Source organism: Trichosurus vulpecula, chromosome 6 (assembly GCF_011100635.1).
Source record: "Trichosurus vulpecula isolate mTriVul1 chromosome 6, mTriVul1.pri, whole genome shotgun sequence".
Taxonomy (NCBI): Eukaryota; Metazoa; Chordata; class Mammalia; order Diprotodontia; family Phalangeridae; genus Trichosurus; species Trichosurus vulpecula.
In genome coordinates this window covers 10877780-10895304 of record NC_050578.1, presented here as the reverse complement: position 1 = coordinate 10895304, position 17525 = coordinate 10877780, and the positions used below count along the sequence as shown (strand labels likewise).

General features: G+C 38.0%; 1 pseudogene; it reads left to right on the top strand.

The window, feature by feature from the left end:
* The first annotated feature begins 10548 nt into the window (after window positions 1-10548).
* Window positions 10549-17525, top strand: part of LOC118853311 — a 31621-nt pseudogene continuing 24644 nt past the window's right edge.

Here is a 17525-nt window from a genome sequence, read left to right as displayed (position 1 = left end):
CAAATACCACCATTCTATTCTTGTCTAGGATTCTGAGGACACAACATTCAGAATGGCCAGGAGGGAGGTGGTGGTGACAGGATTTTAAACAAGACACAAACATAGTATGAAACTTAAACCTTTATCCAGAGTGCCCCAAATGGAATAACTGCAAATAGGGGAACCTTGACATTAGACATGATTATATCTATGGATGGAGAAGCTCTAATTTGGAGGCCCAAGAGCAGCATCATTCTAACAGGTCTCCTATTCTTTCCTAAGTGAAGATCATGAAACCACTTGAGAGCTGCCACTTAGTCCCAAAGAGAAGGCAGCTACCCCTCATTCTCGACTTCAAACTAGATTCTCAGCAATATTCTTGGGGATAGGCCTGAATGAGGGACATATTGGTGTTTCAACAATCCGGCTAGCAGCTTCTGTGGAGGTGTAAGATCCACACACAGCCAGCGCCCAGAAAGCTGCCGGCACACCGGGAAAGCACAGGTTCTTTTGATCTGCCTTAATAAGGAAAGCAAGGTGAAGGGGTTGACAAGCTTACTTTAATCCAGCATACAGACAGCATTCACTGAGTTCATGGGAAAAAGCCAGCACCCTGAACTTCAGAACATCTATGCACATATGCCTATGGTGATATCAGAGAGCTAATGATGACACACTCACTCTATCATTTCAAAATTTCTTTAAAAAAATACATTTTATCATTTCTTAGATTCATCATATGTTAGTATTCTCTTTCATTCACATATCATAAGTTTATCAACCATTCCCCAGTTAATGAGCATCTTCTGAATTTCAACTTCATTTCTGCCATAACAAAATTCTATTAATAATTTTTTTTTCTATATATAGGTCCTGTTCCTCTTTATTTGATCTCTTTAAGACATAGTAAATGCTTGTTGATTGATTACCTATGTCACTTTTAAATTTCCCTTGATATTGTAATTGTTATCCCCAATCCTACTCCAGGTAATTTTATACACACACATATACATATACATGTACATATGCCTATATATACATACACACACATATACATTACATGCACATATGTGTGTATATAATGTATATATGCATGGATATACATGTGTGTGTATATATACATATACACATATATGTGTGTGTATATATATACACACACATATATATATATACACATACACACACATACACACACACATACACACACACACACACACACACACACACACACATATATATATATATATATATATATATATATATGTCATACATAGTTGTAAATCATTTTCCCCACAGCAAAGGGTTAAGGAAACAGTGTGTGCTATTTTCAGGTAGCAGGGAAAAGAAAGAAAAAGTGTATTTTCTTTTTTTGTCTATTACAAATAGAATTGTAGGAGAAAGCAATCCTGAAATAGAGTCCTCAATTCCTCATTTGTAAAATGAAAGGAGTGTACTAGATCGCCTGTAAATACCCATCTACTTGGGAATAGATGAGACTATGAACCTATGATTTGGTTTGCTGATGCCTCCTACTGGTTTTTGTTACAACCTACACTCTCTCTCAGAACGAATGAAGCAAGTGTCCAAAGCAGGCACTTTCCCAATCTTGATTAACATGTATTTGGAACACTTTCTTCTTATCATTCAATTATTAAGAAGATTAGGAAGCTTCCTTTACATAAAGATTTTGGCATAGGATATTATTTTTTTCAATTCCCAGTGCTTTCTACATGTGTTCATTTACTCAGAACAGATGTGGTGTGAACAGTAATATTATGTGTGTGTACATATGTATGTGCATACGTGAGAAATCATACTGACACTGGGAAATATAAAATAAAATTAGAAAAAAATCCTTGTTTCTATGCCAAAACTTTTTGAAATGGAAACTACCTAATCTTTTAGATGGCTGAATGATGCAGAAAATGTTCCAGATACATTTTAATTATGATATTGAAGTGCCCACTTTGGCTACTTGTCTCGTGCTTTGAGGAGGAGTGTGGATAACTTCCAGGACACTGGAAATTTTTTTGAGTTATTCAGGCACAATCCCCTTGTGTTTGTAAATGTTCTTGGCACATCAACTGCACTTCTAACTTGCAGTGCTAATTCAACTGCATACAGAATTATCCTCTAAGCAAGAACAAACATGGGCAATGGGAAAGACATTTGAAATCTCTGAGGTAGAGCAGTTAGGTACCTGGTGGGACCTGATGTGTTAGCAAGACAACTCTTCAACCAAAGACCACTTGTAATTTGGAGGTGTTGAGTTTGCCAGTTTTCCAGGAAGGTCCCTTCTCTGTTTCCTCTTCAATCTATATGGCCTGATTCATTTCTTAAACATCTATCCATGTTTCATAATTGTGTCACCAAGGTATTTTATCTTATAACTTTGTCTTTTCCTTTCTGCTCCCAGAAGCTTTGGGCAATTAGAATACTTTAACATTGAAGAAAAATATAAAAAAAATAGTATTCTGCCACCCATTATTTATTGTCAACTCTGCTCTATCTTTTTTGTCCTCTTTTATCTGTCCCAGAAGATAGGGACTGGGTTTGTGATGGCATTGATTGTGAGAACTCCTAGATGAGTAAACTCCTTTTGTTGATGAAAGTGAACACTTTTCTTCAACTTGTAGCGTGAGAGAGTTGCATAGAGCACAAAGAGGTTAGGTAATATGCCCAAGGTCAAATCATTGGTAGGTATCAGAGACAGGAAAAGAATTTATATATTCATGACTCAGGCCAACTCTCTGTCCAATGTTCCAAGAGGTTCTTTTCCTTCATCTATCATCTTCTTTCCTCTATTTTTTAGAAGGACAATATCTTGCTACCATAATTATCCCCTAATACCAACAATATATTTTATCCTAAGGGCTTAATAGATGCTGGGCACTACAGCTAAGGACATCAATGAACACACAAGTAAATTCACTAGCTATATTTCATAATCAGCATAATAAATTTTGGTCCAAGTATCAAAAGACAAAAATGAGATATTATTATTATTATTGTTGTTGTTGTTGTTTATTCCTTTCCTGAATAGATACTGGCTAAAGTCCTTGATTTGCTTTTTCATTTTTATAAGCAATTGGCTGGCACAATTCTATGATATATTGGACTAGTTCATAAGATCATAGGATTCAAATATAAAACTGCAGAATCCAGAACTCGCATATGCATTCTGATTCCAATTCCTATTCCCCCTGCCCACTATATCAATAGCTATGTCTCCACGTACTTAAGTTCACACAAACTAGCCTGCACCACATCTCCAGACTCTATGTCTTTGACCTGGCTGTTCCACTTCCTAGAATGCCTTCCTTGCCTCCACTTCTTAGCTTTCCTGGCTTACTTTAAACCTCAGCTCAAACCTCAATGTCTGCAAAAGGCCTTTCCTAGTCCCCTCATCTGCTACATTTTTCTCTTTGAGACATTTCCCATGAACTCTGGGCATATTTTATACAAACCAAGTTATTTATATGTTATCTCTCCATTATTAAGTGAGCTCCTTAACAGCAGGAAAAAAGTACTTTTTCCTTTCTTACTGTCTCTAACACTTAGCACCATACCTGACAAAAAAGTCCTTAATAAATTCTTGTTGACAGTCTGACTGATGAAACAACATGACTTCATGACAGAAGGTTCTATTTTTAAGGGATAGCAGGCAGAATCTCAACTTTGAGTGTGTTAAGTAAATTCACATCTCAAGGTAATAGAACTGGATGCTGGGAGAAGAGAGAACTTGAAATTTAAGAAGAAAATTCTGACACAGAGATGACAGACTCAGACTGCTGATTAACAGGTTTTTTGACTTGGTTAAAGTGGGAATGTGTTTTTCTTGACTGTACATGTGTTAAATATTTTTTTTTCCTTTGCAAATTGGGGAGGGGGGGGAGAAGGCAAATTTTCATTGATTAAAAAGAATAAAAATTAAATATAATAAACATAAAGAAAGTTAAATACCTGGACTGCACAGAAAAAGATGAATCTTTAACAGGCTGAAAAAAGAAGGATGGGAGGGATATCACAGAAGTACAGTCAGGGTCACACAGAATCTTTCAGCTTCTACATTAAATGATGTGATAAATTGGAATATGATATTCCAAAAGGCAAAGGAGCTGGGACTAAAACTAAGGATCAACTACCCAGCAAAATTAAACATTTTTTTTTCATGCAAAGAGATGGACATTCAATGAAACAAGGGAATTCCAGACATTCCTGATGAAAAGGCCAGAGCTCAATGGGAAACTTAATCTTCAAATACAAAACTCTTTGAGAGACATGAAAAGGTTAAAACATTGAGGGGAAATCTTGATAATCAATAAGGCAAATTATTTACATCCTTATATAGGACTATATTGTTTTAGATATGTTATGTGTACATATATATATATATATATATATATATATATAATGTCAATCTTGAGAATAGTAGACATTAAGACAATTGAAAGGAATGTACATAGATTGTGTGTGTCAGTATAAAATAACTGACATAATGATAAAAAATATAATTAAGAGATATAAAGGGATGGTTCTAGGAGAAGAAGTAAGGAAGTAGTAGAAAAGAGTAAATTACATCACATGAAGAGGAGCAAAAGCATATTATAATAGAAGGAAAGAAGGGAGGGAGAAGAGCAGTATTTGAGCTTTACTCTCATTGGATTTGGTTCAAGGAGGGAATAACACACTCTGATAATTATAGAAGTCAAACTTGTCATACAGGCAGAAGGAGGGGAAAGGGGAAAGAAAAGGGAGGGAGGTGGTAAGAAGGGAGGGAAGAAGTAGCGAGGGGAAAAAGGTAAGATAAGGGAGGGGAATCAAGAGGGAGGGTAAACTGAGGAAGGCATTGGTCAAAAGCAAAACTCTTTTGAGGAGTGGAAGGGAGAAGGAAGAAATAAAAGCATAAACAGGGGATAAACAGGATGGAGAAAAAGACAAAGATAGTAATCATAACTGTGACTGTGAATGGGAGGAACTCTCCCATAAAACAGGGGTGGATAGCAAAATGGATTAAAAAGTATAATCCTACAATATGTTGTTTACAAGAAATACATTTGAAAGAGGGGGATGCACACAGGGTAAAGGTAAAAGGCTGGAGTAGAATATATTGCACTTCAGCCAAAGTAAAAAAAAAAAAAAAAGCAGGGGTAGCAATCCTAATCTCAGACAAAGCAAAAGCAAAGATAGATGTAATTAAAAGAGATGAGGAAGGATACTATATCCTGCTAAAAGGCACCATAGACAATGAGGCAATATAATTGCTTAACATATATGCACCAAGTGGAATAGAATGCAAATTCTTAGCGAAGTTAAGGGAGTTACAGGAAGAAATAGACAGCAAAACTATACTAGTGGGGGACCTCAAACTGCCCCTCTGTTAACTTCATGAATCTAACCTCAAAATACATAAGAAAGAATTTAAGGAGGTGAATAGAATTTTAGAAAAGGCAGATATGATAGACCTCTGGAGAAAAATGAATGGGGATAAAAAAGAATACATATTTTTGTCAGTGGTGCATGGCACATATTCAAAAATTGAACATGTACCAGGGCAGAAAATCCTCACAATCCAGTCCAGAATGGCAGAAGTAGTCAAAGCATCTTTTTCAGATCATTGTGAAATAAAAATTATTTGTAATAAAGGATCATGGAAAAATAAACTAAAAGTTAATTGGAAACTAAATAATCTAGTACTAAAGAATGAGTGGGCCAAAGAACCAATCATAGAAACAATTAATAGTTTCATTCAAGAGAATTACAATAATGAGACAACATAGCAAAATTGTGGGACTCATCAAAAGCAGTTCTCAGGGGAAGTTTTATATCTCTAAATGCTTACACGAATAATATAGATAAAAAGGAGATCAATGAACTGGATATGCAACTGGAAAAACTAGATACAGAACAAATTGAACATCCCCAATTATATAACAAATTAGAAATACTGCAAATCAAAGGACAGATTAATAAAATTGAATTCAAGAAAATTATTAGGTTAATAAATAAAACAAAGAGCTGGTTTTATGAAAGAAACCAATAAAATTGATAAATTTTGGTCATTTTGATTAAAAAAAAGAAAACCAAATTATCTGTATCAAAAATGAAAAGGGTGAATTAACCTACAATGAAGAGGAAATAAAAAAAATAGAAATTATTTTGCCCAATCTTATGCCCATAAATTTGACAACCTAAGGGAAAGAGGTGAATATCTACAAAAGTACAATTTACCCAGTTGAACAGAGGAGGAAGCAAAATACCTAAATAACCTCATCTCAGAAAAAGGAATTGAGCAAGCCTTCAGTGAACTCCATAGGAAAAAATCACCAGGGCCAGATGGTTTTACATGTGAATTCTATCAAAAAATTAAGAACAATTAATTCCTATACTTCATAGACTATTTGGGAAGGTGGTCTAGCCATACCACATAACCTGTACTATAAAGCAGCAGTCCTTACACTACTTGGTATTGACTGAGAAATAGAGTGGTGGATCAGTGGAATAGATTAGGTACACAAGAGGCATTAGCCAATAACTATAGCAAGCTACAGTTTGCTAAACCTAAAGAATCCAGATTCTAGGGTAAGAATTAAGTATTTCACAAAAATTGTTGGGAAATTTGGGAAATGGTAGGGCAGAACTGGGCATAAGCAAAAATCTTACATGATATACCAAAATAAAGTCAAAAGGGAATATTTTTTTTTTGGTGACAAAGAAGACCAAATCATACAGCCAGAAGAAGTCAACAAAGTCAAAGAGCCTGCAACAAAAGCCTCCAAGATTTATATGAATTACTCTCAGGCCTTGGAAGAGCTCAAAAAAGATTTGGAAAAGCAAGTAAGAGAAGTAGAGAAAAAAATGGAAAGAGAAATGCGTGATACAAGAAAACCACGAAAAACAAGTCAATGACTTGCTAAAGGAGACCCCAAAAAACACTGAAGAAAATAACACCTTAAAAATAATTTAACTCAAATGGCAAAAGAGCTCCAAAAAGCCAATGAGGAGAAGAATGCCTTAAAAGGCAGAATTAGCCAAATTAAAATGGAGGTCCAAAAGACCACTGAAGAAAATACTACCTTAAAAATTAGATTGGAGCAAGTGGAAGCTGGTGACTTTATGAGAAATCAAGATATTATAAAACAGAACCAAAGGAATGAAAAGATGGAAGACATTCACATTGGAAAAACCACTGACCTGAAAAGGAGATCCAGGAGAGATAACTTAAAAATTATTGGACTACCTGAAAGCCATGATCAAAAAAACAGCCTACATATCAACTTTCAAGAAATTATCAAGGAGAACTGCGCTGATATCCTACAGCCAGAGGGTAAAATAGAAATTTAAAGAATCCACCAATTGCCTCTTGAAATACATCTGAAAAAGAAAACTCCTTGGAGTATTGTTGCCAAATTCCAGAGTTTCCAGGTCAAGGAGAAAATACTTCAAGCAGCCAGAAAGAAACAATTTGAATATCGTGGAAACACAGTCAGTATAACACAAGATCTAGTAGTTTCTAAATTAAGGGATCGAAGGGCTTGGGATATGATATTCTGGAGGTCAATGGAGCTAGGATTAAAACCAAGAATTATCTACCCAGCCAAACTGAGTATAATGCACGAAGGTAAAATATGGATTTTCAACGAAGTAGAGGACTTGCAAGTTTTCTCAGTGAAAAGACTGGAGCTGAATAGAAAATTTGACTTTCAAACACAAGAATCAAGAGAAGCATGAAAAGGTAAACAAGAAAGAGAAATCATAAGGGATTTACTGAAGTTGAACTGTTTTGGTTACACAGAAAGATGATCTGTGTAATTCATGAGACCTCAGTGTTAGTGTAGCTGAAGGGAATATAGATATATATATAGACAGAGCACACAGGGTGAGTTTAATATGAAGGGATGATAACCAAAAAAAAAATGAAATTAAGGGATGAGAAAGGAATATATTGAGTGAGGGAGAAAGGGAGATATAGAATGGAGTAAGTTATCTCACATAAAAATGGAAAGAAAAAGCTTTTGTAATGGAAGGGAAGAATTGCTAGGTGAAAGGGAATGAGTGAATCTTGCTCTTATCAGATTTGGCTTAAAGAGGCATACTCACTCAATTGGGTATCTTACCCCACAGGAAAGAAGGAAGAAGAGGATAAAAAATGGGAGATGATAGAAGTGAGGGCAGATAGGTGGAGGAGGTGATCAAAAGTAAACACTTTTGAAAAGGGACAGAGTCAAAGGAGAAAACTGAATAAAGGGGGACAGGATAGGAGGGAGCAAAATACAGTTAGTTTTTCACAACATGAGTATTGCGGAAGGGCTTTACATAATGATATATGTATGGCCTATGTTGAATTGCTTGCCTTCTTAGGGAGAGTGTGTGGGGAGCGAGGAAGGAAGAGAATTTGAGACTCAAAGTTTTAAAAGCAGATGTTCAAAAAAATTGCTTTTGCATGAAACTGGGAAATAAGATATACAGGCAATGGGGCATAGAAATCTATCTTGCCCTACAAGAAAGTAAGGGAAATGGGAATGGGGGAGAGTGGGGTGACAGAAGGGAGGGCTGACTGGGGAACAGGGCAATCAGATTATATGCCATCTTGGAGTAGGGGCAGAGTAGAAATGGGGAGAAAATTTGTAATTCAGAATCTTCTGGAAATCAGTGCTGAAAACTAAAAATATTAAATAAATAATTAAAAAAAGAGACTTCACACTTTTGTCTAATGTATCTGTTAAGATGAAAGTCATAAAAGGTTGGATAGTCCAAGTATAACATATCACAAAATAAAATCAACGACATCTTAATTTGGAGAAAATCATACTTGTTGATATGGTAGTTAATGCACAGTCACCTGTTTGTGTGTATTGATATTGCTGACAACAGGGGCAGCTAGGTGAAGTGACTAGAGCACCAGTTTTGTAGTCAGGAGAACCTGAGTTCAAATCTGACATTACATATTTGGCACAATTACTAGCTATGTGACCTTGGGCAAGTCACTTAAACCCAATTGCCCTGCCTTTCCCCCTCAAAGAGAAATTATAGGTAACATAAATATTAATCTACACTAAATTAAAGGTCAAGTTAACATCAACATTAGAAGGAAGGAAGGAAGGAAGAAAAAAAGGAAGAAAGAAAGGAAGGAAGGAAGGAAGGAAGAAAGAAAGGAAGGAAGGAAGGAACGAAAGAAGGAAGAAAGGAAGGAAGGAAGAAAGAAGGAAGAAAGAAAAGAAAGAGGATGCAATGAAGACACTGTGTAATTATAGCAGTTTCAGCCCCATCTATTTAAAATAGCCATTGACTCTAAACAGTAGGAAATGGCTAAAAGTAAAGGCATCTACTCTGATGATCACCCTTTTTTAGATTCATTCAAACATCATAAAATAACCACCACAACGAGGAAGCCAAAAGAGTTCAGAGACTTTCTCAGCAATGAAGTACTTGATAAGCTTTCCTATCAGGACTACAAGGCAATCCAGAGTGACACTAATATGGAGGATAGGTTGACTTAAAAAACAACAATGACCACACCACTCCTATAGAGATGAAAGGTGAGGTATTATGACCATCTCTTCAGAAAAGTTAACAAACCATAAAGAGGAACATAAGTATACTGAAAACTTGATGTGAGATCTGACCAAGCCAGATCATACCAAGATCATTTTTAGGTGAAACTAGAAGACAAAAATAGAAGTAAAAGGGAAAGATCACAGTTTCAACAGTCATCTATTCCAATCACCAATAACAACGTGACTGCTACATTTAGATCATCAAGACTTCAGTTCCAAATATGTTATAAAGAAATGGAAAAGAAAATTACATCCAAGAAAATGGAATCAAGTAACAATGTTTGGATCTCATCAAATACACATTAGGGAAATAAAGGCTGGAGGAGAATCTATTTAGAAGACACTCCAAAATCAAATAGACGGGGTCAGTTAGGTGGTGCAGTGAGTAGAGCTCTGGCCCTGGAGTCAGGAGGACCTGAGTTCAAATCCGGCTTCAGACACTTGACACATGTGCTAGCTGTGTGACCTTGGGCAAGTCACTTAACCCCAATTGCCCTGCCAAAATTAAAAAAAAATCAAATAGAGGAATGCTCTGAGGAATAAGAAAGATCATGGAATGTATTAATATTTTAGAAGGTATCTGGAAAAACAATAATTTCCTACCATTATGTCTACTTTTTCATCTCTTAAAAAATCTTAATGAGAATGTATTGTGAGAGGATTCTGGGAAGATATAGTCTTCTCAGAGTAGGGAGCAGGTCAGAAAATTCCCAGCTGTCCAGATTTCCCACAACAACAAAATAAAATAGCACCTGAAGGCAAACATAGGGCAATAAAAATAAACAAGAGTTGGGGCAGAACAATGTCCTCCTGGGACAACCTGAGGAGATCCAAAGAAAAATCCCAGGACTGAGGTCTGGCCCCTGTGAAGAATAAATACTTTCGGGCTAGTCACACTGGAACAGCAACCTGTGAACCCTAGCCCTAGCCATAGGAAATTTCACCTCCTGGACAGTGTTGGGAGTCTGGCATCTGAGCCAGGAAAGATTAAGGGAACCTCTGCTGATAAGGAATGCCAGACCCATCTGTGCCTGATGAGCAGTGCGGCAGGGACGCCCTTGACTGTGGGCACTTGGAGGGCCAAGTTCTTGGTTTCAGTTCCAGGTGAGGGCTGGGGTAGGTTGGGGGGAACTGAAGACGGATCTGAGGCCAGAGGCACCATCCCCCATACCCCAGGACTAGAGGTGATTACAAAAAGTAAGCTCCAAATGATGGGGAATAGGATCTGGGAACTCCCTTGACCCCCACTCTGAATCTTCCCACTTGATCTGGTTTCTCGTACCCACATCTGTTACCGTTAAACTAGCCTTCATTGCCTGTTATTCCCAGGTAGCCTTCGTCTATTTCCCACCCATAATTCTTTTTTTTTTAATTTAAATTTATTTATTTAACATATTTGGTTTTCAGCATTGATTTTCACAACAGTTTGAATTACAAATTTTCTCCCCATTTCTACCCTCCCCCCCGACTCCAAGATGGCGTATATTCTGGTTGCCCTGTTCCCCAGTCAGCCCTCCCCTCTATCACCCTCCTCCCCTCTCATCCTCTTTTCCCTTCCTTTCTTGTAGGGCAAGATAAATTTCTATGCCCCATTGCCTGTGTATCTTATTTTTTAGTTGCATGCAAAAACTATTTTTTTTTTGTTTTTGAACATCTGTTTTTAAAACTTTGAGTTCCAAATTCTCTCCCCTCTTCCCTTCCCACCCACCCTCCCTAAGAAGTCCAGCACTTCAACCTAGGCCATGCATGTATCATTATGTATAACGCTTCCACAGTACTCATGTTGTGAAAGGCTAACTACATTTTGCTCCTTCCCGACCCATCCCGCTTTATTGAATTTTCTCCCTTGACCCTGTCCCCTTTCCAAAGTGTTTGTTTTGACTACCTCCACCCCCATCTGCCCTCCCCTCCATCATCCCCCCCGCCTTTTATTTTTTTTTATCTTCCTCCCTCTTCTTTCCTGTGGGGTAAGATACCCAACTGGGTATGTATGGTATTCCCTCCTCAGGCCAAATCTGATGAGAGCAAGGTTCACTCATTGTCCCCCCTCACCTGCCCTCTCCCCTCCTCCCACAGAACTGCTTCTTCTTGCCACCTTTATGGGAGATAATCCACCCCATTCTATCTCTCCCCATCTCCCTCTCTCAGTATGTTGCTCTCTCATCCCTTAATTTTATTTTATTTCTTTTAGATATCTTCCCTTCATCTTCCACTCACCCTGTGTCTGCTCTCTCTCTTTTACATATATATATGTATATATACATATAAAAACACAGATACATACACATGCATACATATACATGCATACATATACACACAGATACATACATACATACACATTCACTTATATACATACCTAAACATATATATATATATATATATATATATGCATATTCCCTTCAACTACCCTAATACTGAGGTCTCATGAATCATACACATCATCTTTCCATGTAGGAATGTAAACAAAACAGTTCAACTTTAGTAAGTCCCTTGCAATTTCCGTTTCTTGATTACCTTTTCATGCTTCTCTTAATTCTTGTGTTTGAAAGTCAAATTTTCTATTCAGTTCTGGTCTTTTCACTGAGAAAGCTTGAAAGTCCTCTATTTTATTGAAAATCCATATTTTGCCTTGGAACATGATACTCAGTTTTGCTGGGTAGGTGATTCTAGGTTTTAATCCTAGCTCCATTGACCTCCGGAATATCGCATTCCAAGCCCTTCAGTCTCTTAATGTAGAAGCTGCCAGATCTTGGGTTATTCTGATTGGGTTTCCACAATACTCAAATTGTTTCTTTCTGGCTGCTTGCAGTATTTTCTCCTTGATCTGGGAGCTCTGGAATTTGGCGACAATATTCCTAGGAGATTTCTTTTTGGGATCTATTTGAGGAGGTGATCGATGGATTCTTTCAATTTCTATTTTGGCCTGTGGCTCTAGAATATCAGGGCAGTTCTCCTTCATAATTTCTTGAAATATGATATCTAGGCTCTTTTTTTGATCATGGCTTTCAGGTAGTCCAATAATTTTTAAATTATCTCTCCTGGATCTATTTTCCAGGTCAGTGGTTTTTCCAAGGAGATATTTCACATTGTCTTCCATTTTTTCATTCCTTTTGTTCTGTTTTATAATATCCTGATTTCTCATAAAGTCACTGGCTTCCACTTGCTCCAATCTAATTTTTAAAGTAGTATTTTCTTCAGTGGTCTTTTGGACCTCCTTTTCCATTTGGCTAATTCTGCCTTTCAAGGCATTCTTCTCCTCACTGGCTTTTTGGAGCTCTTTTGCCATTTGAGTTAGTCTGGTTTTTAAGGTGTTGTTTTCTTCAGTGTATTTTTCAGTATTTTTTTGGGTCTCCTTTAGCAAGTCATTGACTTGTTTTTCATGGTTTTCTTGCATCCTTCTCATTTCTCTTCCCAATTTTCCCTCTACTTCTCTAACTTGCTTTTCCAAATCCTTTTTGAGCTCTTCCATGGCCTGGGACCAGTTCCTGTTTTTCTTGGAGGTTTCTGTTGTAGGCTCTTTGACTTTATTAATTTCTTCTGTCTGTATGTTTTGGTCTTCTTTGTCAGCAAAGAAAGAATGCAAAGTGTGAGACTGAATCTCGGTGCGTTTTCGCTGCCTGGCCATATTCCCAGCCAACTAACTTGACCCTTGAGTTTTTCAGTGGGGTATGACTGCTTGTAGATTACAGAGTTCTATGTTCCACATTTGGGGGGGAGGTGCCAGCTCTGCCACACCGGCACTGCTCCTTCCCCAACCCCCAACCCGAACTGGGCTTAGATCTTCAGCAGGCTGTGCACTTCTGCTCTGATCCGCCACTTAATTCCTCCCACCAGGTGGGCCTGGAGCTGGAAGTAACAACAGCTGTAGCTGCCCCACCTCTGCTGCCCCCGGGGCTGGAAGCGGAACTGTGAACTCCTCCCACTCCCGCAGCTTTTCCCACTAACCTTCTCCGCAGTCTTTGATGTTTGTGGGTCGAGGGGTCTGGTAACTGACACAGCTCACTGAATCAGGGCACTAGGGCTCCCTCCGCCTGGCTTCTGGTCTGGATGGTCCACGCCGCTCAGGCTGGGCTCTGCTCCACTCCATTCCCAGCTCCCAGCTCCCAGCTCCAAGCTCCGTGTGGGATAGCCCTCACCCAGAGACCCTCCGTGCTGTCCTGGGCTGGAGCCCTGCTTCCCTCTGCTGTTTTGTGGGTTCTGCCATTCTAGAATTGGTTCAGAGCCATTTTTTATAAGTTTTTGGAGGGTCTCCCTACGGAGCTCCCACTATTCCCTGCTTACCAGCCACCATCTTGGCTCCACCCCCCCACCCATAATTCTTAAGAGATTTGGGATTGAGGGGTACTCAAGACCCCAAAATACTGATGCACTGAATAATTCCAAAAGAATTCCACTCAAGCCTTCTCAGGCAAGGAAAAGACAAAGTTTATTAAGGATTAACCATAATGGGTTCTCTTAAGAAATCCCACCCTTGGTGAAGCTTGTTTTTACGAGCCAGCCAGATGCAATCCATGGAGCTAGATTGAATCTGAGCACCTTCATGGAGGCAAGATGAGACTTATATACACAAAGATTGTAGGAGGGATCTAGGATGGTCCTGGCCTGATGGGAGGAGGGGTTTAGGGAGGGTCTAGAGGAGGAGTCTAAGAGAGGAGCTTGATCGGACTTGGATGAGGTCAGACTCCAGGAACCAAGAGAAAGAGATTAAGGGTGGGAAGTAGCTGAAGGCTACCTGGAGATGACAGACAATAAGACAGGTAGGGTAGCAGAGCTAGGGTACAGATATTTTGATGAGGATCAAGGGTGGGAAAGAGCCAGAAGGCAATCCAGAGGAAGCCAAACAATGGAAGGCTAGGCTAGGCTGTTTGGGCATGAAAAGCCAGATCAAGTGGGAAAATTCAGGGTGGGGTTCAAGGAGGTTCCCACAATCTAAACCCCATCAATCTCATTCCTGGAGTCTGTACTCACCCCAGTGGCCCCCATCCCATCAAGACTGTGTGAGATAAACAAAATGTGAAGACTTCACAGGGAAGATATGTATAAAAATATATCTATATCTAAACTAAGAAATGTTTAAAAATCAAGAAATAGGAAAAAAAAATTCTGAGGCCATGAGAGTCTGATGGGTCAGCCTCTGGAAAGTTTACCCTGAGTGAGTAGAGTGCAGTGAGTAGAGTGAAACTCTTTGTTCTTTCTTCTGGATCTGGCTTAAAGATTTGCTCAGTAAGAACAGCATCATGATGACCTGTTTTTCTCTACTGTAAAGAATGGGGAGGGTTCCCCCTCCCCTTATTCTATTCTCCTTTCTCAGATTTATAAATGTCACCCCACCTGTAATCATTAACTAAGGGAATGGGAATTGGAGTTTCTGTGCCTTGATTTCCCAGTTCTTTGTCTAGCTTTTGTGCTCCGATTGTAAGCCTGCCTCCCAGCCAATGGTGAGAAGGGTCAGAGGTGGGTGGGAATTCTCTTGTGTTAGGTGTAATTATGGGTGCCTAGCTACTCATAAAGTGCATTCCTTGCTGGATGCGTTCTAGCAGGGGATGCCCAATTCTCGAGAATTGAATAAAATTTATTTCTGTTCCCATCCTGAGATGGCTCCTTATTAACTTTTAATTGGTGAGAGTCTTTCATCCTGCACGAGACCCTCTCTAAATCACTCCTCTAGTCACCTCAGACTACTTGGCCACCTCTCAATCTTTCCCACAGTCTTTCTGTATGTAAGATCCATCTCTCACCATGAAGGTGCTTAGATTCAATCCAGCTTAGAATTAATCTGGCCTGCTTGTTAAAACAAGCATCACAAAGGCTCAGATTCCTTAAGAGTCTACCAAATATGGCAACTCTTTAATAAACTTTGTTTTTCTTTGGCTGAAAGGAGGCTTGGGTGGAATTCATTTGGGCAGAACCTGGCATGGTGTTTTGTGGTCCCCAGTACCAGTAAACCTCAACAGTACCAAAACAAAACAAAAACAAAACTGAGCTGTCAAAGAAGAAAGTATCTAAACACAGAAAGTCACTATGGTACTAGAGAAGACCTGGGCATCAAACAAAGATTATTCAGTAATGTTTGCTTGTTTGTTTGTTTTTCTGATAACTGAAGAAATGTTATTTGGAAAATACAAAATAAATAGAATTTCCCTACAGCTGCTGGATCTTCCCAGGTGTTCCTCTTTAAAAACAATATTGAGTTGACTGCATAAATTCCTGAAATGCTTCAGGTCTTTGTTGGTGAGATGTATGGGCATTCAAAAGAGACTAACCATACAAAGAATACCAAGTGGATAAAAAGTGTTGATTACCCAGACTATCACATGCATATGAATGGACATCTTATTGAGATAGTCCACTGGTATAGTATATATATGTATCTATATATTTGGGGGGGGGGGGCTCACCAGAACATATAGACAATGAACTAGGTCTTAAAGTTAATAGGAGGAGATCAAATTGAATTGTAATTAGGAAACTGGGCAATACTTTCAATGATAACAATATGTTCAACTTAAGGATAAATTTTTTCAAAACTAATATTATTCCAGCAAAGTGATATGGTTGTAAATCATGAAGAACCATGAATTACAATGAATCAATAAACTGTAGTACATTACCATGGATAACTTGATAACAGAGGTAAAGAACAGATAGTCAAAGAGATAGATGACCAAAAAGAGAGGATACTCATATTGCAAGAATAAGTTATAACGACAATTGAATAGCCTGAGTACTCACAAAATATTAGAAGATTGAGAGAAAGGTCTCTAGCATTTTGTGTAGATAATCCATGGAGGATTAGTATAAATATTTGAGCAAGAACTACATGGAATAATAAAGTAATAAGGTACAATATGCACTAGTGGATAGACTACATACTCTGACAACATCACTGATTATATCATGAATACTAGCCATTATGCTTTTGCCAACAGTTCTTCAATTCTCTAATTACTAGTGGTATTCTATTTTGCACTGCTTGAGTCTTCTCTTTTGAAGATGTCTTACATCCCATAATTTAAATTATTTTGTCCTAAATCTCAAACAGATTTTGGGGATGTGAATGTCGCATCATTAACTAAAAGTTAAAAGCTTGAAAGACATAAGCACAATTGGCTTAGAGCAAATACTTGGTAAGGGAAGAGGATGAAAGCATGAGAGCTGTTTAAAACAATTTAAAGGGTTACCACATGGAATAATAGCTCACATTCCCATAGAACATTTTCATCACAATAATCCAGTGGGATAGGCAGCCAGGTGGTATAGTGGATAGAGTGCTGGGCCTAGATTCAGAAAGAGCTAAATTCAAATCCACCTGTGTGACCCTGGGTAAGTCACTTAATCCTATTTGATTCTATTTCCTCATCTGTAAAATGAGCTAAAGGAGGATATGGCAAACCACTCTAGTATCATTGACAAGAAAACTATAAATAGGGTCACGAAGAGTTAGACAAGCCTGAAATGATGGAACAAGAACAATAATCCAATGGGATAAGCAGTGGAAGAGATATTAGACTCATTTTTTTCTTGGCTTGGGAAGTCAGAACTAGAACCAATAGATAGGAATGCAGAGACCTATTTCAGTCATTATAAAGAAAACGGATATTACCTTTACCAAGGAAATCACTGATCTAGCTCTCTTTCTATAAGACAAGACGTTCTAGCATTTGGGACTATCCTAAATTGAAATACACTGCTTCAAAAGGTAGTAAGTTTCCCATCACTGGAAATGTTCAAACTAGATAACTTGATGAGTTACTAGTAAAGAATCTTTAGAGATTATTTTTGATCTGTTAGAGGACAGTTGTGTAAGCTCCTTTCAGCTTTAGATTTTAATAACTTCATCAATTTAGACCAATTGAACTTTTTTCTCCTAAATTTTTTTAAACAAAATCCAAAGATCTATGGATAAATCTTTGGGGTTTTAGTACTTTGATTGGAATAATAGCCATCAATAGCTAAGTAAAAAAAAATGATATTATTTCAGTTCCATTA